This window comes from Panthera onca, chromosome B3 (genome assembly GCF_046562875.1).
Source record: "Panthera onca isolate mPanOnc1 chromosome B3, mPanOnc1 haplotype 2, whole genome shotgun sequence".
Classification (NCBI taxonomy): Eukaryota; Metazoa; Chordata; class Mammalia; order Carnivora; family Felidae; genus Panthera; species Panthera onca.
The window spans coordinates 89,226,962-89,251,574 of record NC_138344.1 but is presented as its reverse complement, the minus strand read 5'-3'; positions in this window follow the sequence as shown (position 1 = coordinate 89,251,574).

Here is a 24,613-nt window from a genome sequence, read left to right as displayed (position 1 = left end):
ATGTAAAGAAACACTAAAAGCGTATCTTTTTTTCATATTATAGGTTACAGTGTAGACCTATCAGGGTGTTGAGAAGATAAGAGTAAGAAGGCAAGATATTGTTTTTGTGACAAATTGTGGTGAATATAAAGCTAAGATATTTTGGGTTGTTTCTGTAGGTAATTAGGATTCATGGGCCAAGTGTGCATATTTGTGTCTTTGGACAAAAATTATTGTTAGAGTTTGGATTCAAGTCCAAATTTTTTCCAAAATTTTCTCCAAATTTTTCCCAGAACAAATAGTTATCCAATAAAGAAATCATACTTTGCTACACTAAAGGAAAGAGATGCTCTTGAACTAAAAACCTGACAAACGAAATTGTCATCTCTTCCCAGAGATATGCAAAAGTGCAAACTGTCTTCATCTGTATAAACTGCATTCATCTATATAAAACATTAAAAAATAAAACAGAAAATGAGAACCCCAATAATTCAGCAAATGATCCCCCCCAACAAACAATGGTTAGGTAGAAGGGATGTATAATTTAGCACTCCCTGGTGAATTAAACATTCTCCCTATATTCTGCTTCAGGCCAGAAGACATGGGAAGAAACTATGGAATATCAAAGCTTATAAGTATCATGTCTAAAGATGATATGAATTACTTCCACCCATATTTCATTGGCCAGAGCCAATTTCATGGCATTAACTAAATCCAGAGAACTGATTTACATGCTGAATATATACAAAGAAAAAAAATAAAAATAAAAAACACAAGAACATACCATAGATAGTGGTGCGATCTAGCAGTCTCTCTTGTGGCATATTTAATGGCCTATTATTTGGCCAGCATGGTTCCATCAGGGTGGTGAGAATGAGTGTAATAAATGAAGTAAAGGAGAAAGGAAGGATTCAGAGCAAAATCAAACAGGAATCCCATTTAGATTTTTTTTCCTAATTGCAAAGATAATGAGCTCCCTTATGGAGAGAACTCAGATGAACATGTAAGAGGACAAAGTCCTGATATGTTCCAAAACATGAGAATGAAAGCAAGTAACAGAAGTCACAAAGGAAACAATATAAAAGAAATGTGGAGATTGGGGAAAAACAAAAACAAAAAACAAAGTCAACCTACAAGCCAAAGAATCCTTAGAAACAGTTATCCTAAAAGGGAATATTAAGTTATTGCAAGTGATGCCAAAAGGCAAATTAAGATGTGGACGTAGAAATAATAACCGAATTATAATAAAATGATCCATTTGGTAACATTTGGATAAAAAAACAACTAAAATGAACAGGAGAAAATGGGTGACTTCTTAAGAAAGAAGACAATGATTCAGACCAGTCCTTTAGGCTTTCCTTAATGAGCCATTACTGCACTAAAGAAAGCACTAGAACAAATAAATAAAACATAATTTCAACTCTCAAGAAACTCATAATTTAGAGGGTAGCCAATTCACTAAATCCCATTTAATGTTTTAGGCTTTTTACTAGCTATAGAGAACATAGCTCACTGGGGACACAAAGAAGGACATTATCAACTAATTTAATTAAGTATTCTATTGTCTCTGAAGACAAGAATAAAGTATATTCTATCTCCTGTAAACTTAAAAATATATTATTGGCTTGACTTTTATTTGTAGCTCTGTCATTAGTTCATTTAAATTTATTTTCAATAAATTTTCACCATTTGCCTCTTAACCTTTGATATTAAGGAATTATTGGACTCTGTTTGCTATATAATATTGCCTTTTATTTTCCTTAACCTCTTTATTCTCTTCCATTTCTCTTACTTTCTATATTGTACTGAAGTATTCAGTATATTATATTCAAAATTATCCTGGATTATACTTATCAGTCTGGTCAAATCTTTTGTCCAATATCATGACAGAGTTCATGATCAATTATTGTGCTTACCAATATAGTTTAAGAATAAGATTGTATAGGTGGCTCAGTCGGTTGAGCGGCCGACTTCGGCTCAGGTCATGATCTCAGGCTTTGCGAGTTCAAGCCCCGCGTCGGGCTCTGTGCTGACAGCTCAGAGCCTGGAGCCTGTTTCCGATTCTGTGTCTCCCTCTCTCTGACCCTCCCCCGTTCATGCTCTGTCTCTCTCTGTCTCAAAAAAAAAAAAAATAAATAAATAAACGTTAAAAAAAAAATTAAAAAAAAAAAGAATAAGATTGTATAGATATTTTTGACATATGATTCTTAAATTTAGTAAAGTGAGTTTTGTTAAATGATTGTGTGTAATATCAGCATACAATTATTTATCTTTTTCCTCTAATCTGAGGTAACAAGAGAAAAATGTCTTAATAAATAGTATTGTGCCTCTTGTTGAGACATATGATGATTATATACTGAATCCCTGCCAGGTTAATTAAGCTCCAAGCACAGTATATTTAACAAATGCATCTGGTATTCAGGATTTTCAAGAATATTTTTCAAGATTATTTTCAAGAATAATCTCAGTAATGGGATTCTGACATAAGTTGATAATAATAAATATTTCATGGTTTTTAAAAATGACATTACAGTCCTCTTACCTCATATAGAAAACTCATAAAACTCATAAAAAGTTAAAACTCAATTATACTTGTCAAAATAAATTAATAAAGTGTGCTATTTTACACATATATTTTGTTCTATTTACCCAATTGCTTTTTAGCAATATCAGTATTTTACAGTATTTCTTTTTAACATTAACGCATCTAAAAGTCATTATTTTTAAATTCTGTGCCTAAGATTTTTATTGTAAATCCAGTGGTTGCTTTTTTTCCTAAAACTTATTTTTATAAGTAGTCAAAATTGTTTTCAATATATTTGTAAAAGACAAAACTTATCCTAACGTTTAATTGCTCACTGTTTCTTTCACACTTGTATAAAGGGAGTTGTTGCTACTTCTGAAAGTGAAAGTTATTTCTTTCATCTGAAAAATGAGATATTTTAAAATCTATTGAAATTCTACTAAGAATGAGAAGTCATCCAAAACAGATTAATGCCTGGTCTAGTTGCAATGCCATGATTTTGATAAGAACATTTCCCCATTAACATGACATCAATACTTCCCATGTTAGAACTTAGATTGGGTGGTAATTATCCTAAACCTAAACCAGTTCACAACAGAACTATAGTCAAAGCCCTGGATATAACGTAGTCCAATCCTTTTTTTTTTAAATTTATTTATTTTGAGAGACAGAATGTGTGCAGGAGGGGCAGAGAGAGAGGGAGAGAGAGAGAGAATCCTAAGCAGGCTCTGCACTGCCAACACAAAGTCCCATGTGTGGCTCAAACTCACAAACCGTAAAATCATGACCTAAGCTGAAATCAAAAGTTGGACACTTAACCTACTGAGCCACCCAGACGCTCCTAGTCCAATCCTTTTATCTGTGAACTCGTATGTTAACAACACCTATGTATCACATAGAGCTCTGAAAAGAATTTTTTCATTTTGATATGACCCAGGCATTTCCCTTTTAGTCCCACTTGTAAGTATAATTGCTTATCACTATTGGTATATCTAAATAGTAGAACATAAAATATAAATCTTTTTATGTTATGTCTCTGAGGCTCTCCCTTCTCAGAGTGAAGGTCAATGCACCTGCCGTGACCTAAGAGACTTTCATAATCTGGCTCTGTTTTTAATCTGTTCTCATCTGTGACCCTTGTGTGTTTATCCTGTCTTCTAGCCACACTCTTCTTCCTGCTCTTTGAAAACATCTGGCACATTATCTGCCTTAATCCTTGTTCTTACTCTCACCTCTCTGAGTATTCTTGATGTCTGCGCAGCTGACTCCCTTACTTTCTTCCGGTTCTTCATTGAAAATCGCCTGCTCAGAAAGCCTTAGCTGAAGTGTCAACAACCCTTCACTGCCATTTCTTACCCTTCTTCCTTATGTTTCTCCTTAGCAGTTTGCACTTAATGACAACTGTTTAGTTTATGCCATTTATTTTCTTTGTCTCCCTCAAAAATGTAAACTCTGTAACAGCATGGGGTTTTGCTTTTCTGTTTATTACTCATGATATCCCCAGGGTACACTGCCTGACACCTGGTGCCTTCTCAATATACAGTATTGTTGAAAAAATTAAAATCTCATTTAACTTCACATCTGAAATATGTGTCTTAAAAATATATTTCAAAACTTGCAAAAGAGTCAGTGAATGCAATGTAAGACGACTTAATTTCTCTTTTTTTCTTCCATTTAAATTTACATTTCATTAAACCACTTATAAATGCTCTCATTCTTTTGTGGTCAAAAACATCTCTTTTTTCACTTCATATTTATTGCAGAAACACTGAGAAGTTTCTACTGATGCCGTGGTCACTGTTGTTCAATTGTATTTTCTATTTCTTAGATGATTTTCCTCTAAGAATTCCAACTGTTGGCAAAGCTTATTAGTAACTTAGGCGATTGTCTTTCCCAAACTCTTTTAGAGATTGATGTCATTATTATAATTAATGTATGTGGTTGAGAAAATTTAAGTGAAAAGAAATTTTATCTGAAAACAATAAAGAACTATTTCTGTCTTCTTGCTTGATCTCCCTTCTCTCACCTATACCAAAAATTTCATCAGAGAAAACCAGTATCAGAGAAAATAGCATACTATAGCACCACTGCAATCAAAAAGAAAAAAAAAAGCACACCTAAAAAAATGGGAATTTTAGCATCCTTAGTGAGCATGGTGATCCTGATATGTCATAAATTCCCTGTTACTAGGAGTGAAATGATATATTTGAATCATTTTGACCTCAATCTGTTGTGATGTGATGTGAGTGGCAAGTAATTTACAATAAAATGTTTTCTATTAGAAAGATGTTTGGACTGTGTCTTATTGTAAGTCAAATTATTTTAAAATCAACCTAAAAATCCTAAATTCCATGATCATAATTAGTATAAAATTAATGGAAAGGAACAAAGTATAGATTCAGCAAGAACCATCCTGAAAAAAATCATTGGAATTCAAGAAAATAGGTTTTTATAAAAGCAGCTATGATTATTTAACTTTTCTCTCTAAGATATTTCCAAATGTATGACGGAAAAATATTGAATTGCTAATCTAAAATGTATCTAAAGTTCCTTTTCAAAAAACAAACAACACCATGGCTATATGTCCTAAGCTTTAAACTCTTCCAAGTCAGAGAAATAATGTCTACTTTCGATGAGCAGTAATATATATATATATATATATATATATACACATATATATATAATGTGTTATATATGTTATATATATTAAATATATCCTCATTCCAATAATAAAAATGCGAATCAAGATTTTTAAAGATCACAAAGTTTGATAACAAGCTGTGTTGAGTGTCTGCAAAAAAATCCGCTCACACATTGCTGATATTGTATATACTGCTGCACTCTCAATCATCAATAAGATGAATATTACTTTATGGGAGCCTGGGTGGCTCATTCAGTTGAGCCTCTGACTCTTGATTTCAGTTCAGGTCATGATCCCAGGGTCGTGGGATCAGGTCTCGTGTAGGGCTCCATGCGGAGCATAGAGCCTGCTTAAGATTTTTTCTCTCCCTCTGCCCCTCCTCCCCCACTCACACACTCTGTTGCTCTCTCTAAGATAAAACAAAGATGAATATAACTTCAAAAAAATAGGTACATACAGAACAAACTAGACAAGTAATCAGTTGCTTAATGTTAGTAAATGAATACAGAGAAATTCTTACACATGGGAGTGGAAAGCTTTATAGTGGACATTCTAAAAGGAAGACTTCAGATATGCCCTTGGTTGTAGGCTGTTGGCATGATGAAGCTGTGGGTGGGCTAACCAGAAGTGGGGCATCCTATGTGATTGGTCAGAAGATATGCCTGGATTTCTCTAGTTGATCTTAACTAGAAGTGGGAACAAAGTTTAGGGGAGGTGTCAGTTATTTAATCAAGTCCTAATGTTTCAGTCTTATTGTTACAAGGGTTATGCTTGGCTTCTTAGAGTCATTGCTACAGACAGTGATTGGACTTCCCATAATCTGACTTGCAGATAGTAGGCTAGCATCCCGGGCTTGTTATTGAAGGTAATGGATTTGTTTCCTGGGCTGGTTGTTGCAGATTGTGGGTCAGAGATGTCTTTTTACATGTGGTCTGGTATGTGTCCATTTGTATATTCAATCTTTAACCACATATTGGAAAACATGTGGAGCAGATCTGAAACCAAACTGGAGGCTAAAGCCCCAAGACTTTATTTTTATTTATTTATTTATTTATTTTTAAAATTTGTATGTACATATGTATGTATTTATTTATTTACTTAACGTTTTAATTTACATCCAAGTTAGTTACCATACAGGGCAATAATGATTTTAAGAGTAGATTCCAGTGATTCATCCCCTATGTATAATACCCATTGCTCATCCCAACAAGTGCTTCCTTAATGCCCCTTACCCATTTAGTCCATTCTCCCACCCATAATGCTTCCAGAAACCCTCAATTTGTTATCTGTATTTAAGAGTCTCTTACGTTTGTCCACCTCCTTGTTTTTATATTATTTTTGCTTCCCTTCCCTTATGTTCATCTGTTTTGTGTCTTAAACTCCTCATATGAGTGAATTCCTATGATATTTGTTTTTATCTGACTGGCTGATTTCGCTTAGCATAATACCCTCCAGTTCCATCCACGTAGTTGCAAATGGCAAGATTTAATTCTTTTTGATTGCCGAGTAATACTCCATTGCATATACTTAACACATCTTCTTTATTCATTCATTCATCTGTCGGTGGACATTTGGGCTCATTCCATACTTTGGCTATTGTCTGTGGTGCTGCTATGAACATTGGGGTGTATGTGCCCTTTCAAAACAACACACCTGTATCCCTTGGATAAATAGTACTGTAACTGCTGGGTCGTAGGGTAGTTCTATTTTTAATTTTTCGAGGGACCTCCTACTGTTTTCCAGAGTGGCTGCACCAGTTTGCATTCCTACCAGCAGTGCAAATGAGATCCTCTTTCTTTGCATCCTCGTCAACATCTGTTGTCTGAGTTGTTAATTTTAGCCATATTGACTGGTGTGAGGTGCTATCTCATTGTGGTTTTAATTTGTATCTCCCTGAGGATGAGTGATGTTGAGCATTTTTTCATGTGTCTGTTAGCCATCTGGATGTTTTCTTTGGACAAGTGTCTGTCTATTCATGTATTTGCCCATTTCTTCACTGGATTATTTGTTTTTTAGGTGTTGAGTTTGGTTAAGTTCTTTATAGATTTTGGATACTCTTTATCTGATATGTCATTTGAAAATGTCTTCTTCCATTCTGTCAGTTGCGTTTTAGTTTTGCTGATTATTTCCTTTGCTGTGCAGATTTTTATTTTGATGAGGTCCCAATAGTTCATTTTCGCTTTTGTTTCCCTTGCCTCCAGAGACGTGTTGAGTAAGAAGTTGCTGTGGCTGAGATCAAAAAGATCGTTGCCTGCTTTCTCCTTTAGAATTTTGGTGGCTTCCTGCCTTACATTTAGATTTTTCATCCATTTTGAGTTTATTTATGTGTATGGTGTAAGAAAGTGGTCCAGGTTCATTCTTCTGCATGTCGCTGTCCAGTTTTCCCAGCACCATTTGCTGAAGAGACTGTCTTCATTCCATTGAATATTATTTCCTGCTTTGTCAAAGATTAGTTGACCATACATTTGTGAGTCCATTTCTGGGGCTCTCTATTCTGTTCCATTGATCTGTTTTTGTACCAGTACCATATTGTCTTGACGATTACAGCTCCTTAATACAGCTTGAAGTGTGGGATCGTGATGCTTCCAGCTTTGGTTTTCTTTTTCTTTTTCAAGATTGCTTTGGCTATTTGGGGTCTTTTCTGGTTCCATACAAATTTTAGGATTGTTTGTGCTATCTCTGTGAAGAATGCTGGTGTTATTTTGATAGGGATTGCATTGAATATGGAGATTGGTTTGAGTAGTATTGACATTTTAACAGTATTTGTTCTCCCAATCCATGAGCATGGAATATTTTTTCATTTTTTATGTCTTCTTCAATTTCTTTCATGAGCTTTTTATAGTTTTCAATGTATAGATTTTTCACCTCTCGGGTAGGTTTATTCCTAGGTATTTTATGGTCTTGGTGCAATTGTAAATGGAATCCATTCCTTTATTTCTCTTTCTGTTGCTTCATTATTGATGTTTAGGAATGTAACTGATTTCTGTGCATGATTTTATATCCTAGTACTTTGCTGAATTCATGAATCAGTTCTAGGAGTTTTTTTGGTGGAATCTTTTGGGTTTTCCATATAGAGTATCATGTCATCTGAGAAGAGTGAAAGTTTGTCTACTTCCTTGTCAATTTGGATGCTTTTTATTCCTTTGTGTTGTCTGATTGCTGAGGCTATGACTTCGAATACTATGTTGAATAAAAGTGGTGAGAGTGGACATCCCTGTCTTATTCCTGACCTTAGGGGGAAAGCTCTCAGTTTTTCCCCATTGAGGATCATATTAGCAGTGGGTCTTTCATATATGGCTTTTATGATCTTGAGGTATGATCCTTCCTACTTTCTTGAGGGTTTTTATCAAGAAAGAACTCTGTATTTTGTCAAATGCTTTCTCTGCATCTATTGAGAAGATGTTGTTCTTGTCCTTTCTTTTATTGATGTAATGTATCACACTGATTGTTTTGTGGATATTGGACCAACTCTGCATCCTGGATATAAATCCCACTTGGTAATGGTGAATAATTCTTTTAATGTATTGTTGGATCCAGTTTGGCTTGTATCTTGATGATTTTTGCATCCATATTCATCAAGGAAATTAGTCTGTAGTTGTCCTATTTAGTGGGGTCTTTGTCTGGTTTTGGAATCAATGTAATTCTGGCTTCATAGAATGAGTTTGGAAGTTTTCAAGCCCAAATTCTTTAACTCTAGTCTAGCCCAGTGAATTTCAGCTGATCTTCAGATATATGAATATGGGAATATTTGGTTAGTGTTTTAATTTCTGAGTTTTAGAGTAGTTTTCTAAAAGTAATATTGTGACAAGAGTGGACTAAATAAACAGTCCCAGTCCTAGGTACTTGCATCCAGGGTCAACAGATATACAGCCTTTTGAAAGATTAGAGAGCATCCAAAAAGAAAATCACCTACATTCATTTGACCAGCACAGTGTACTAGGCAACATAAAAGCACAGGCTTCAGAGCTAGCCTTGCTGGGTTTCCTTATTGTTTATTGAGTGTCTGTCGTGTGCATGGTCTTAGTTTAAGCACTGAGGATATAGTCATGGTCAAAGCAGATAAGATCACTGTTTTCTTGTTTATGCAGTCCTGGAAGAGTAAGAAAATTAACAGGAAAATTGAATAAAGAATATAATTGTAAATTATAACAAAGTAAATGAAGATAACAAGGGCAATGACATAGAGACTAACTTCTAATCAAACTTCATTATTTTTTAGCAAGTTACTTAATATAAAACTTAGTTTCCTGTAATATGTGCATTATGACCCACTTGGTTGTATAACTTATGTAAATTATTTATAACACCTGACACATGGTATGCTTTTAATCAATGAAATGGTGATGATGATGAATAATGATGGTGATGATGAAAACTCCATCTATTAAGAGTGTGGTCAAATCCAATCCATTGAATTGAAACAGTGCAAGTCAGTTCTTTCTTTTCTTTATTAAGTACATGGCAGCAATAAAAGGCACAGCATAAGGAATATTGTCAATGATATTGTAATAGTGATGTAACAGAACTTTGTGGTAAACATACCAGAATGTGTAATTTTGCCAAAGTTGTACTTTGCCAAAGTTGTCACTAAGTTGTACACCTTAAACTAACTTAATATTGTGTGCCAACTATACTCAAATAAAAATAAATAAATAACAGATAAAAAAGTATGATGATGAAGAAAATGGGCTCCACAGAATCTGTTGGGATATTGTTGTAATAGTCCAGGTGAAAAAGTTAAAGTGGTGTCAAAGAGGATGGGGAGATATGGGTAAATGTAACAATATTTAGAAGCTAAATTGACACAATTTAATAATTTACTACAGATGAAGTAGACAGGGTAAAGATAAAGGATTAATGAAACTACCAAGATTTTACCTCCACAGCATGTTGGGATATTGGTAGTATTCAGTGAGATAGAAAATACAAATGAGAATTTGGAGGAGACAGTTAATTACTTTTAAACATTCCATTTGAGGTTCTGTGTTTATTCAGACAGAGATACTCAACAGGAACTTCAGGATTTATCTAGAGTTTTGGAAGAAATTTTGCATTGATACAGTGATTTTGAAATCAATTGCATGTAAATTGATAGTAGATGTATAAAATAATAGAAAAAATCTATCATTTATCATCTATCTATCTATCTATCTACTATCTATCTATCTTTTTATTTAGATCTTCTGGTTCCTGGTACAGAGCTCCTAAAACCCTTGAAATTTCCTAGGTTACAAGAGCACTAAGGGAATCTTTTATTCAAATATCTGCTCTTTGGCCCTGGTTTCTGACAAGGAGCTCCTAAATCTGTTGTAATTTCCTGGGGGATAGAAACGTCTTTTGCGCCCTAATGAGGCAACTTCTAGTGGACTCCTGGATAGATTAAGAATAAGGACTGGTCACCAGAAAGATCAAGCCATAATTAGAAGCTCCAGGAGGAGAAGAAGGGTTCAAGAGTGAGTTAATGATGGATCATGTTGTAATGAAGCCTCCATAACTATCTCTAAAATAAGGGTTTGGATAGCTTCAAGATTGGGTAAGACACTCATAAGTTGGGAAAGTCATGCACCCAAACTCCATGGAAACAGAAGCGCCTATGCCTGGGAGCTTTCCAGACCTTGCTTTATGTATCTCTTCACCTAGCTGTTCATCTCTATCTTTTATTATATTCTTTTTTAAATATAATAAATCAGTAAGCACAAATGTTTTTCGGAGTTTTGTGAGTCATTCTAGCAAATTATCAAACCCAAGAAGGGAATCAGAAGAACTATGATTTATAGCTAGTCTGTCAGAATTACAGGGGACAGTCTTAGATTTGTAACTGGCACCTGGAAGGAGGAGCAGGTAGATAGTGTCAAAACTGAGTTAAATTGTAGGATCTCAGCTGATGTCAGAGATTTGCTGGCTGTATGGAAAACCCCAATATCTGGGGTCAAGAAGTGAAATGAAGCATGCTGTGCTTTGAGGGAAAGGAGAAACACAAAAGTGTTTTCCTTATACAGAGAATTATGGACATAATAAACACTTGGAAAGTTAAAGAAGAGAAAATACTTTGAGAAATATGTAGAAGTCAACAGGGAAAGATGAATGTAATAATGATAAGGTGAAAGAGTGTCAAATGAAGATGAAAAGCCCAGTATGTTAAGTTTTGAAGCATCACCATTGGATACAAAGCTAAGAAGATCACTAATAACCTTTTAAAGAATAATTTTATACAAGAATATGTATGAAAGGTAGGCTATAGTGGGTTGAGATGTCATTCAGACTTAGGATATAGAAAAAAATAGGTAAAAATTGCTCTTTAGGGAAGTTTGGCAATGCAAAGGTAAAGGATAGGACTGATTGAAATAGGCACAGTAAAATAGAAATAAAGAACTTTCGGGTATTGAGAGGGAGTTGCACACATGGTTGATGAGGGACAAAAAGCAGTACAGTGATTGGAGCTGCGTGAGTAATTAAGCATGGTTCCTGGGAAGCTGGAGGAAATGAGCAGGCTCTCATATAAGCCTCAGATTTAGTACTTAAATGTACTTAGATATGTACTACATTTAAGATGTAGTAGTATTGGGCTCTATGCTGAGCATGGAGCCTGCTTGGGATTCTCTCTCCCTCTCTTCCTCTCCCCCAACTCATGCGTAAACACTCTTTCTCTCTCAAAATAAATAAATAAACATTATACAAAAGAAAATATCTGGTTTATGCCAAAATCACTTAACTTAGTTTAATTCTAATATATACAGATGTTTAGACTTATAGTTTATAATTATTTATTGCATAATTAATCACTGTCACTCATATATAGCAAAGATGAATGTGCTTCAGTGTAACTGTTATAATAATTATTCCAGGGGTGCCTGGTGGTCCAGTGGGTTAAGCTGCCGACTCTTAATCTCCACTCAGGTTGTGATCTCATGGATCATGAGTTTGAGCCCCACGTGGGGCTCTGCACTGATGGCATAGATCCTGCTTGGGATTCTGGCCCCCTGTCCCTCTGCCCCTCCCCTGCTTGCTCAATATCTCTCTCTAAAAATAAATAAAAATAAACTTAAAAAATCTTAAAAAACTAATTTCTCCATAAAAATTAATTTTAAAATACGTACTATAATTCAGTATTTATTCTATTCCAAAAATTAATATCAAAATAATATTTTAGTATCTTATAATATCAACTATAATTTTTTCTAGATATGTATATCAGATTTATATTGGGCTTTCTGAATAATCCTAATTTAACCATATACATTTCCTGGAATGTATTCAAATCCAATGATAAAAGGAAAAACTTATGGAAAAATTGGTCTTCTGTACTTATTTCTCAGTGTTAAGTTTGTGGCAAACTCTGGGTTATCACACACACACAAAAATTCTTTAATCTGCTTACAACCTTCTCCTAACATTCAGATACTACAGAAAAAGCTGAGCCCCAAAACTTGGTTTGTTATAGATCATCTGATTAGTTATTCTTTACATCCATTGATCCATTTATAGATAAGCATGCATTATCTTCCTGAAAATGAAACCCAAAGAAGTCTTCAAGTAAAATCAGACAAACAGAAGTTCAAGTTCTGGTGTCAAAGTAACATTTGTAAATTCCAGATTTAAGAAAAAGTTTGAAGGCACTGGGGACTGACCAAAAGCAGGCATAAATTGGAATGATGTATCCATGAGAGATGGAAACTATACTATATGAGATCCACATTTATGTGAATTTTACTTGAGGATAGTCTCCAGATTTTGAAGACTAATGTAGCTATAATCCAAACAAAAAAAATCTGCTATGGGTGGGAATGCAAGCTGGTGCAGCCACTCTGGAAAACAGTAGGAGGTCCCTCAAAAAATTAAAAATAGAACTATCCTATGACCTAGCAACTGCCCTAATAGGTATTTATCCAAGGGATAGAGGTGTGCTGTTTCAAAGGGACATATGCACCCCAATATTTATAGCAGCACTATCGACAATAGCCAAAGTATGGCAAGAGCCCAAATGTCCATCGATGGATGAATGGATAAAGAAGATGTGGTATATATATACAATGGAGTATTGCTCAGCAACCAAAATGAGTGAAATCTTACCATTTGCAAATATGTGGATGGAACTGGAGGGTATTATGCTAAGCGTAATTAGTCAGTCAGAGAAAGACAAATATCATATGACTTCACTCATATGAGGACTTTAAGAGAGAAAACATATGAACACAAGGGAAGGGAAACAAAAATAATATAAAAACAGGGAGGGGTACAAAACATAATAGACTCTTTAATATGGAGAACAAACAGAGGGTTACTGAAAGGGTTGTGGGAGGGGGGGTGGGCTAAATGGGTAAGGGGGCATTAAGGAATCTACTCCTGAAATTATTATTGCACTACATGCTAACTAATTTGGATGTAAATTGAAAAAAATAAAATAAAAAAAAATCTGCTGTGGGTAAAATTTAAACAAAATGTAATGGGAGCCATGGATCATATAATTAAGTCTGGGGCTATCATAGCTTGTAAAAATTTAGAGGGAGAGCCCAAGATAGGAAGAAGCATGAAGATTTTATAAATGTTTGTGTAAACTATGCATAAATTCTTGAAAGACACCTGAATGACACATATGCAGAGGGTTCTCCAAGGGTTCCAGCAGACACATCCACTGGAGACATTAAAAAGGTTGAGCAGGAATTTCAGCTCCTGTTAGCTACTTTTGAATAGGGATGGAGTTCATAAGTTAAGTGTAGCTAAAGTTGAAAATTTACTAAAATGAGAATAAAAATTCTTCAGTGAAAGATAACAGAATTATTAGGAGCTCTACAATGCATTATCCACAATATAGAGTATGCAACTAAAAATAAGAGAAACATGAAGAAAGAGGAAATATAAACCAATAGACAAGAGAAAAACAAGTAAGTAGAGGCTGAAAAAAATTACAGAGGTTAGAATTAACAGAAGGTGGTTTTAAGCAGTGTTATAAACATGTTCAAGGACCTAAAGCAAAATACTGTCAAAATGAGTAGAGAGATGGGGAAGAATCCCTGGGAGAAAAAAAAAAAAAAACTATAAAAAGTACAAATTCTTAAAGTAAAAACTATAATATCTAAAATTTAAAATTTACTACATGAGCTTTACATCATGTTGAAAAATTAAAAGGAAATATACTTTAGAAGATAAATTAATAGAAACTAATATGCTATGACAAATGGAAAAAAAACACGGATGGCAATAAAGTGATAATGTGTTGAGTCATATGTGGGAAAATATCTGGTGGTATACCAAATGTGTAATTAGAGCTATAGGAGGAAAGGAGAGAGAGAATAAAGCAAAAGCAACCGAAAAAAAAAAATAATAGTTTAAAATCTCTCACCATTGAGGAAAAGTATAAACTTACAATTCCAAGTTTAACAGACTCATAACATGATAATTCAAAGAATTATGAACACACCTATGAACAATGTAGACAAACTGTTGAAAATTTAAAAAAATTAAACACTTAAATGCAGCCAGAGAAAAATACCAATATATTACCTAAAGGAAATTAACAACACAAAGTAAAGCTGGCCTTTCTTCAGAAATAAGGGGACCAGAAGACAATAAAGTAACATTTTTAAGATGAGAAATGAAGATACTTCAAATAAGAAAAAACTATGATAATTTGGTAGGAGAGCATATATGTTTTCAGACTAAAGGTAAACAGCAACAGGAAAATTTTGGATCCAGAGTAAAAATATGAAGAGAAACAAATCTAAAATATGGGAAAATGAAGAGATTATCCTTCTCTTAAAAATCCAATTTATTTGTTAGAAACACAAGTAAGTAATTTCAACTTTAAAAAAACTGAATTACAGAGCTCAGTATGTGAAGTATATCAAAGTAAGGGAATTAGAACTAGGGAGGAAGTGAATATAGTGTTGCAGAGTACTTCTACTTTATCTCATTTGGTACAGGAGTAACTCTATCTCCTTTGTGATGGTTTAAGATGCTTGTGCTAATCCTTACTCCAAGCACTAAAAGTTATGTAAAGCAGAATAACTAAAATCCCATTGGGCAAATAAAATTAAATCCTAGGGGGAATAAAAGAGTATTGCATCCACCTACAATAAGTCATGAAGGAAGGAAATATAAGAACCAAAAACATATGATAAATGGAAAACAGACAAAAATGGTTAAACTAAACCCAATAGGGTTTGATTTTTCTTTAAGTGAAAATGGAAGAAAAATCCAATTAAAAGTGGAAATTTTCAGGAAAGATAAAACAGAAAAAAAATGAATGGTTTCTAACTTAAGGTAAAAACAATTATTTTAGGGGTGCCTGGGTGGCTCAGTTGGTTAAGTGTCCGACTTCTGCTCAGGTCATGATCTCACAGTTTGTGAGGTGTCCTGTCAGCTCAGAGACTGAAGTCTGCTTCAGATTGTGTGTCTCCCTCTATCTCTCTGCCCCTCCCCCGCTCATGCTCTGTCTCTGTCTCTCACAAATAAATAAATGTTAAAAAATTTTTAAAACAGTTATTTTAAAAGTAAAACAATAAGAAAAGATATACCATGTGGAAAAAAAATATCCCAGTGTCCATCAACTGATGAATGGATAAAGATGTGGTTTATATATATACAATGGAGTATCACTCAGCCATCAAAAAGAATGAAATCTTGCCACTTGCAATGACATGGATGAACTTAGAGGATATAATGCTGAATGAAATAAGTCTGTCAGAGAAAGGCAAATAACATATGATTTCACTCATATGTGGAATTTAAGAAACAAAACAAATGAGCAAAGGGAAAGAAAAGAGAGAAGCAAACCAAGTAACAAACTCTTAACTAAAGAGAACAAACTGAAGGTTACCAGAGGGGTGGGTGTGGGGATATGGGTTAAACAGCAGTGGGGATTAAGGGGTGCACTTGCTGTGATGAGCACCGGATATTGTACGGAAGTGTTGAATCACTACATTATACACCTGAAACTAATATGACACTGTATGTTTGTTAACTAAATGGAATTTAAATAAAAACTTAAAAAAGAAACACATGGAAAACCACAAAGCTGTGTTAATACATGTCAACTAGTCTAAGCAAATAGTATAACGCAGGTATAGTGGGAAATTTGATAACAATAAAACATCAGAAAGGCATAACAATTATAATCATGTATGCATCTGATAAGAGCTTCAAAACCTATGAAATAAAAGCTAACAAAACTTGAGAAAACAAGAGGATTTTAGCTCTTAGTTATTATTCAGGACAAAACCAATGGAAAATAGAAAACAGACAATAGAAAATACACAGACAAAAGTTGGTAGATCTAAATATGATAATATCAGTGAAAGCATACATGAAAATAGAATAAACACTCCTATTAAAAGAAGAGATTATCTAACTTTATACCAAAATCTATAAATATTGCTGAGATAAATTAAAGAGGAGCTAAATAAATGTAGAGATGTACAACTTTTCTAAATTGTAAGATCAATACTCTAAATATATCATTTCTAGCCAAATTGATCTATAGACTTAACCACTTCCATTCATAATCTCAGAAGTTTGATGTAGACATTAATCCTGACTACATCATTTTATGGAAAAACAAAAGGACATAGCATATCTAGAACAATTTTTAAAAAGGAGAACAAAGTTGTAAGACTTCTATTGCCTAATTTCAAGAGTTATTTCAGTCTAAATAATGAAGTAGGGGTGCCTGGGTGGCTTAGTCATTTAAGCGTCCAACTTTGGCTCAGGTCATGATCACAGTTTGTGAGTTCGAGTCTCATGTTGATCCTATGCCTCCCTCTCTCTCTGCCCCTCCTCCGCTTGTGCACTCTCTCAAAAAATAAGTAAACAGTAAAAAAATAAATAAATAATGATATAAGTACAGTATTGACAGAACAGAATAGGGATTCCAGATCCCTATAGATCAATGTATATAATATATAGATCAATTTATATAAAATCAATTTTTTCGTGCTTGGGTCTAAGATAATTCAAGGAATGATATAGTAGCCTTTCTTACAAATTGGATGGATTTATTATACATTATATTTAATGGGAAAAATTAACACTAACACCACACTCAGAAATAAAGGTGGATATTAGAAATAAACGAAGTGTGTATAAATATAAATCTCCCATTGAGTAGGAAGAAAAAGAAAGAAGGGAGCGATATTGCAAAAGTGAAAAAAGATGTAAACATTAAGCATGAAAGCAGTTACATGGCATTTACAGCTTTAGTCTGTATATATCCTCCTCATGAATATAAGAAAAATATATCCATAATTAACAAATAATTCGTTTCATGTAGCCTTTAAATGTTTGCTTCAGATATTGCTGAGTGTAGTCAGTTTACTGCTGCATTGAGTAATATTAGCCAAGTCACTTCCTGGAACAGCTGCTATGGATAAAAAAGCCTCTGCTAAGAATTTTTAGTTTTTCCTATACTTCCTGTTGGCTTTTTTGATGTGTGTGTAAAATATTCCTAGAGAAAAATTCAAAATAACCTGATGTCTAACTTTGAATATGGTTCAATACCTAGTGAATTAAATATTAAAAAATACTTAATTGCTTAATTCTATAGGGTAATTATTAAGAAAATTACTTTTAGCACTTTTAGTGTGTTTATTATGTTAAATAAATATCTTCTTACTCATTACTTGAGAAATATGCTGTGAAGATACTGAATTTTTAGATACATAACACTACTCAAGATTATTCTCAATTCTTCAATCTGGGATTGACTCACAAAGGCAGGTAATGACTTTTACAGTTATGTCAACTGTGTCTTGATCTTTGAATGCTATTTGCCATCTGCTATCCATACCCTAGACACTACTGAACTCTAGCCTTTATTTGGACTTGGTAATACCATCTCCTGAGAAATGAGGTCCTACTAGACTTTTAACATATTGGAAAAATACAGAATGCGAAAGCATATTCCTTAGATGAGAAAGTTATAAGAACAAAGTAAAAAAAAATATTTCACTATCTTTATTATTCATTTACATCATGTCAACACCAATATTGGCTCTGTAGGTATAAATTGCTCTAATATAAATTGATGACCTGTGGGCCTGTTTGATGGATATCATACAAAGTGTATAGGGAAATAAATACATTCCTGAAAAGATAGGGTACAGCTGAGAGCAGTTAAAAAAAAATGTTCCAGAAAGAGTAGGGATAAAGCATGGTAGAAAAAAGAAAAAGATCCGTAAGAATGATAAAGAACAAATTTGTGATGGAACATGTGTGATAGTGTCATGATTGTAAACCAGAATAAATGGGATGTGCTAGAGAATACCTCCCCAACACTGACAAGATTTCAGAGTAGAAGCAAAATATCAGTGCAGGACATACAGCCATCTTAGCAGTGTTTAAAAGATGCGTCGTAGTACAGGCAGATAAAGAAATGAACATAAGAAATTATCAGAGCTAGCCTCTAGTATGGACATGACCAGGACATGTTAAAAAGTACAATGATAACAACAACAAAATTGACAAATTAGTGACCCGACTTCCCTTTGTATACTTGACAAGTATACTATTTAGGGTAGTTATAATTAAAATTAAAATTGTCATTTTTTATGGCTAGCTAAAGCATTTAGATAGAGATGCACAATCAACTGAGAAGACCTGATCTTAGAAAACCCAAACTTAGTTTGTCCATTTTTATAGAAGTTTCGTTTATAAGGAACACTTTTTTTTTAACTGACTTTCATCTTCCACTTGTCAAGGTTTGACCCAGGGGTAACAACTTTCATCTATCTCCAGGAATATGCATGTGTGAATACACAGCAGATTTTCACAGTATCCCACACTGCATCAGGAAGGTGCAGGGTAGAACAGTAATTGTCAGTTGTCCTCACAGGTCCTACTCTGTCCTCACAGGTTTTAGTGTTCCCTTTCTTTCCTTCTTTCCATGTCCAGACTTTTTCCAGAGTGCCTATGGGATTGTGGGATTGACCTATTATAATTTCAAGCCTCCTACCACAAAGGAGTAAGAGCCTTCCATAAACCTCTGTACTAGCACACATCCACAATTTAGATTGTGAGCAACTTTTCTTTGACTTCTTAATTACCATCTTAAAATCTTTTCTTCCCCAGTCACCTCACAATTTTAGGGCTTCTTTTCACAGAAAGCCTTATTTCATATCACTCATAATTGTTGAATTGATCTGACCAAACCCAAATGACAAAGTTCCTAATTATAAAATAGAATAAAACAAAAATGTATCTAGTTGCTTGTTTGACCCATAATACAAGATTTGGGTAACTGCCAGATAATAAATAGCAATGAATTATTTATTTATTACCTAATAAATAAACAGTATGATGTTTATATGCGCAGAATCTCATATAGTTGAGCAACAAGTTACACAAAAAGAACAAAATATGTACTGGATATTATGAAGACTGACATCATTGTGCCAAAAATTTAGAGTCATTTCTGTTCCATTAAATGTGGAAAGGAACAAGATGAAAGAAGGCAAAAGGCCAGTCTGCTCTTCTCTCTGCTTTGACAGAAAGTATGCCAGGGTAAGTGGACGAGACCATAAAGAAACTAAAAGCAAATAAGGAATCCATCTGTATGCCTTGTCTATGATGAAAAAGCACACACTTGGGGTGTCCTGTTATGGATATCAGAAAGAAAGCAGGAGGATTTATCTGAGAACAAGTGGCAAAAGAAAGAAAAAATCCAGTTTAATGGCAGACACCAACAAGACATGTAAATCCGAGGGTGGCACGCAGAAAGCCTAACTGAAATTTTATTCTGAAGGCTCTATCGAATACAACCTTCTCAAATTTTAATGGGTATATGCATCACTTTGGGTTCTTGTTAAAATACATATTCATAGTCAGTAGATGTGGGATATGACCTAGGTTTCTGCATCTCTACAAGCTCCTAGGTAATTCTAATGTCGTAGGTCTGTGGATAGCATATTGTTTAGCAAGGATCGTATAAAAAGTAGTTATAACCAAGAAAAAGAGAAGCATACACTTGCAAGGAAGACATACAAATAACCAACTACAACCAAATGAGTCAACAACTTTAGAAAGATGACCTTTTACTAAATAAATATGGCAATTTCAAATTACTTTATGGATTAACTATAATCAGCTACAATTTTTTTTTTTAAATTTTTTTTCAACGTTTTTTATTTATTTTTGGGACAGAGAGAGACAGAGCATGAACGGGGGAGGGGCAGAGAGAGAGGGAGACACAGAATCGGAAGCAGGCTCCAGGCTCTGAGCCATCAGCCCAGAGCCTGACGCGGGGCTCGAACTCACGGACCGCGCGAGATCATGACCTGGCTGAAGTCGGACGCTTAACCGACTGCGCCACCCAGGCGCCCCTAATCAGCTACAATTTTAATGAAATGTATCACAAAACAAAGAAAAGAATGTAAAATATATTAAAATATTTTTTAAAAGATAAAACAAGGAGGGGCACCTGGGTGGCTCAGTCGGATGAGCATCTGACTTCAGGTCAGGTCATGATCTCATGGTTTGTGAGTTCGAGCCCCGCTTCGGGCTCTGTGCTGACAGCTCAGAGCCTGGAGCCTGCTTCGGATTCTGTGTCTCCCCCTCTCTCTCTGCTCCTCCCCAGCTCCCACTCTGTCTCTCTCAAAAATAAATGAACGTCAAAAAAAAAAAAAAAAAGATAAAACAAGGAAAGACCAAGGCTAAATATTGTCTCATCAGAATATGGTATATTACCTAAAAGAATACATTTGTTCTTAAATGGAACAACTGTATATTATAAGTCAATTATCCTCATTTAATTTATATATTAATTCTAACCAAAGTCAGTGAGGTTTTCACAGACTTAGTCAAGACTTAAATATCACTTAGAATAAAAAATTAAAAATAAGTTTTAAAAATATTAAAAAGAAAATTTACCATGCATTAAAATCTACATGGTATAAAATAATAAAACTGTCTATACTGACATGGGAGTAGATAGATAAACTGAACATAGTAAAAATTCCAGAAAGAGATACAAATATATGTTAGAAAACATAATACAATAAAGGTGACATTAAAAAAACTACATGTAAAATAAAGCAATTTAATGAATAATGCTACCAGTATAATGTATAATTTTTAAGCAGTATGCCACATATGCCAACACAAAGTTTAAGTTTTTTAAAAGCAACCATAAAAAGGATGCCTGGGTGCCTCAGTCAGTTGAGTGTCTGACTCTGACTATGTAATTTTACAAATAATCACTGGAAGTCTGAGAACTAAGAATTTTTTTGGCATCTCTTATCTGGATCAAAGTGGATTCTTCAGAGTCCTAGGTAATATTCCAGTCCATTTAAAAATAGGAGGTGTCAACTGGAAAATGTCCATTGCCCTTCATAACTTTCTAGGAACAAGGATGGTGAATAACATTGTTTTCTATTTTAGGTAAATCTAAAATTGTTGTACTTGCAAAAGTAATGGCGACACATAATATGGATAGTGTAGTCTTTATAAACTATAAGGGGCACCTGGGTGGTTCAGTTGGTTAAGGCTTGGGTCATGATCTCACAGTTTGTGGAATTGAACACCACATTGGGCTCTGTGCTGATAGTGTGGAGCCTGCTTGGGATTCTCTCTCTCTCTCTCTCTCTCTCTCTCTCTCTCTCTCTCTCTTCAAAATAACTAAATAAACTTCAAAAAAAAGGAATCTACAAAACCAATTTAATCTACAATTAATCTACAAAACCAATTAATCTACAATTAATCTATAATTAATCTACAAAACCAATTTAAATACCAAATATATTTATCTCTTAAATTATTCTATCATTTATTGCACATAACTGTTATTACAGCATATTTCAAATACATTTGCATATCCCCATGTGTATCCAAATTGAGCTATATTAAACCTTACTGTGTTGTCATTTGTTTTTAGAGTTTTTTAGTGAAGTAAAACATTACAGTTATAGTTGAAATTCCCTGTGAAACATTCTTCCCCACCTGCCTTTCCTAGTGTGAGTCAAAATTTAATTAGAACTATTGCATTCTTGAGTGATAAGAATTCTGTAAAAGTAATCTAGAGCTGGATTTAATGGTGACTAGATTTTTAACAATTAAATTTGTTACATCTATTTTCATCAAGTTATTAAGATTTTATATTTATAATAGAGTAAGTTTCGGTAAATAATATTTTTTTCTGGGAAGTTGGATACTCCATCTGTTTTCAAAGTTGTTGGTTTAGAGCTTTATTTAAAATTTTTAATGTTTTATCCTCAAAGGTGTTCAGCATAATGAATTGTCTAGAAAGTAAAGCGTCTATGCAAGCAAGTCGAGAAATATACCATCACTCAAAGCATTGTACAATATTAGTGTTAGAGCACTGAGAATTTAAGGTATTACAACCAATAGATCAGTATCATAAAAATTATGCTTCATATTGAAAAAAGAATGAGAACATGAAATAAAAGAAAAAAATTCCAATTTAAAAAAAAAAGGTCTCAGGGAACCTTGGTGGCTCAGTTGTTAAAAGTGTGCAACTTGGTTTCTGCTTAGGTCATGATCTTATGGGTTTGTGGGTTTGAGTCCCACGTCAGGCAGCACGGAGTCTGCTTACGATTCTCTCTCTCCCTCTCTCTCTCTACTCCTCCTATGCTCTCTCTCTCTCTCTATTTCTCAAGATAAATAAATTTTTTAAAACTAAAAAAAAAAAGTCTCTATCACTCACTCCTCATCACTCTTTCCCAAACCTGACCTTACTTGTAATTCCATAGATCAAACAGTTTTAAATACGTTAACAAACCACAGAGTACATGTTGTTTTGTGACTGACTTCTTTATTCAACATTTTGTTTGTGAAATGTAGCTATATTGCTTCACATACAGCAGTTCTGATGGTACATATGGTCATAGAGGAGAATATCCATCGCTACTAAACGTTCTATAGATAAACTACATATACTACATCTGTACATTCATATAGATAAACTACATGTTACTTTTCAGATTCTACTGCTGGTAGACATTTGGGTTGTTCCCTGAGTTATGAACAATACTGATATGAAAATGCTTACCAATGTCTTTTAGTGCATCGTTACTCAAATTAATAAGAATGGAGTTTGCAGATAGACAGTGACCTTTAGACCACGCTTTTAGTAGTACGGTTCTGGTGCTCATGTATACATGTGTCATTTCGAAGTGGAATTACCAAGTGATAGCAATTGGAAAAGCATTTAATGTTATTAAATTTAACTAAACAATTTTATTAAATCTTTGCAGTGATTTATATGTGTAACAGTACTATGTAAGAGTTCCTCTTTCTCCAAATCATTGTCAACACTTATTTTTTCCAGTATTTTTCATTTCACTCATTCTTGCAGATGTGCCCTGATATATTATTATGGTTTCAATTTATATTTCTGTTGTTATTAATGAGGCTGGGCAGAGGATCAAACTTAGCCTCCTCATTTTAGTAGGCTTAGATGCCCATTATGTTATGCATTATAAAATACATATTATTATCTATAAATACTTACTGCCAGAAATAACCCATATTTAATCAAACCTTGAAAATGACCAGCATAAACAAAATAATAATTAATAAAAAAAGTTAAAAAGCAGATAAAAGTATAAAAGTATAAACAGGCAAATCCAGATTGTGAAATGTATACTGTAAAACTCCACTGACCTCTTTCTGTCAAAAAAGTCATAGGGGAAGGATGAATATCATAGAACTATTCTAAATTGAAAGAGACCAAGGAGTCACAAAATCCCAATGTAATTCTTGAAACTTGATATGATCATTTAATGAAGAAGCAGCTATAAATATATTTAAATATATTTGGTAGGGAAGGAATAGGGAAGTTTAAATATGCACTGGACCTGAAATTTCAGGGAATGATCTTATATTTTCTAATTTATGATGAATAACTCTTAGAAGATGAATCTTGAATTATGAAGTGTCATTGTTATTCAAGTTATGTTGAAATTTTTTACCTATAGAAAGAGAGAAAGATTGAGAGAGACACACAGACATGGAAATTAATTTATGGAATATGTTAAATAATTGTTGAAACTGTATGTCCATATGAATACATTTGCTGTATAAATTTTTGAACTTTTCTTTCTACTTTAATTTCTCAATAAAACATGGAAAAATATTGCTTCTCTTTTCCCTCTTCTGTCCAGTCTCTTAGAGATAGCTCCAATTATTCCATTTAATCATTTATGTTTTTCAACTTTTTCAATGTCTTCTCTGTGCTAGTTGCCCAGTAATTTATTCAGCTCTATCTTTCATTTCACCCATCATTTAATTTTTAATTGTAATGACTATGTGGTTTTCTTTCTTGAATTTTCATTTGATAATTTTTCAGTTAAGTCTGTACCATTTTTCATTTCTATTCACTTATTTTCTCATTCTATAAATTTTAAATGTAAAGCATTGTTTTTATGATACCTACTTATATACTTAATATCTTAAAGTCTCAGAGTTCTAATCCTACTTGTATAAAAAGCTTAAAGTTTAGGGTAAAAAAACCCCTAAATATA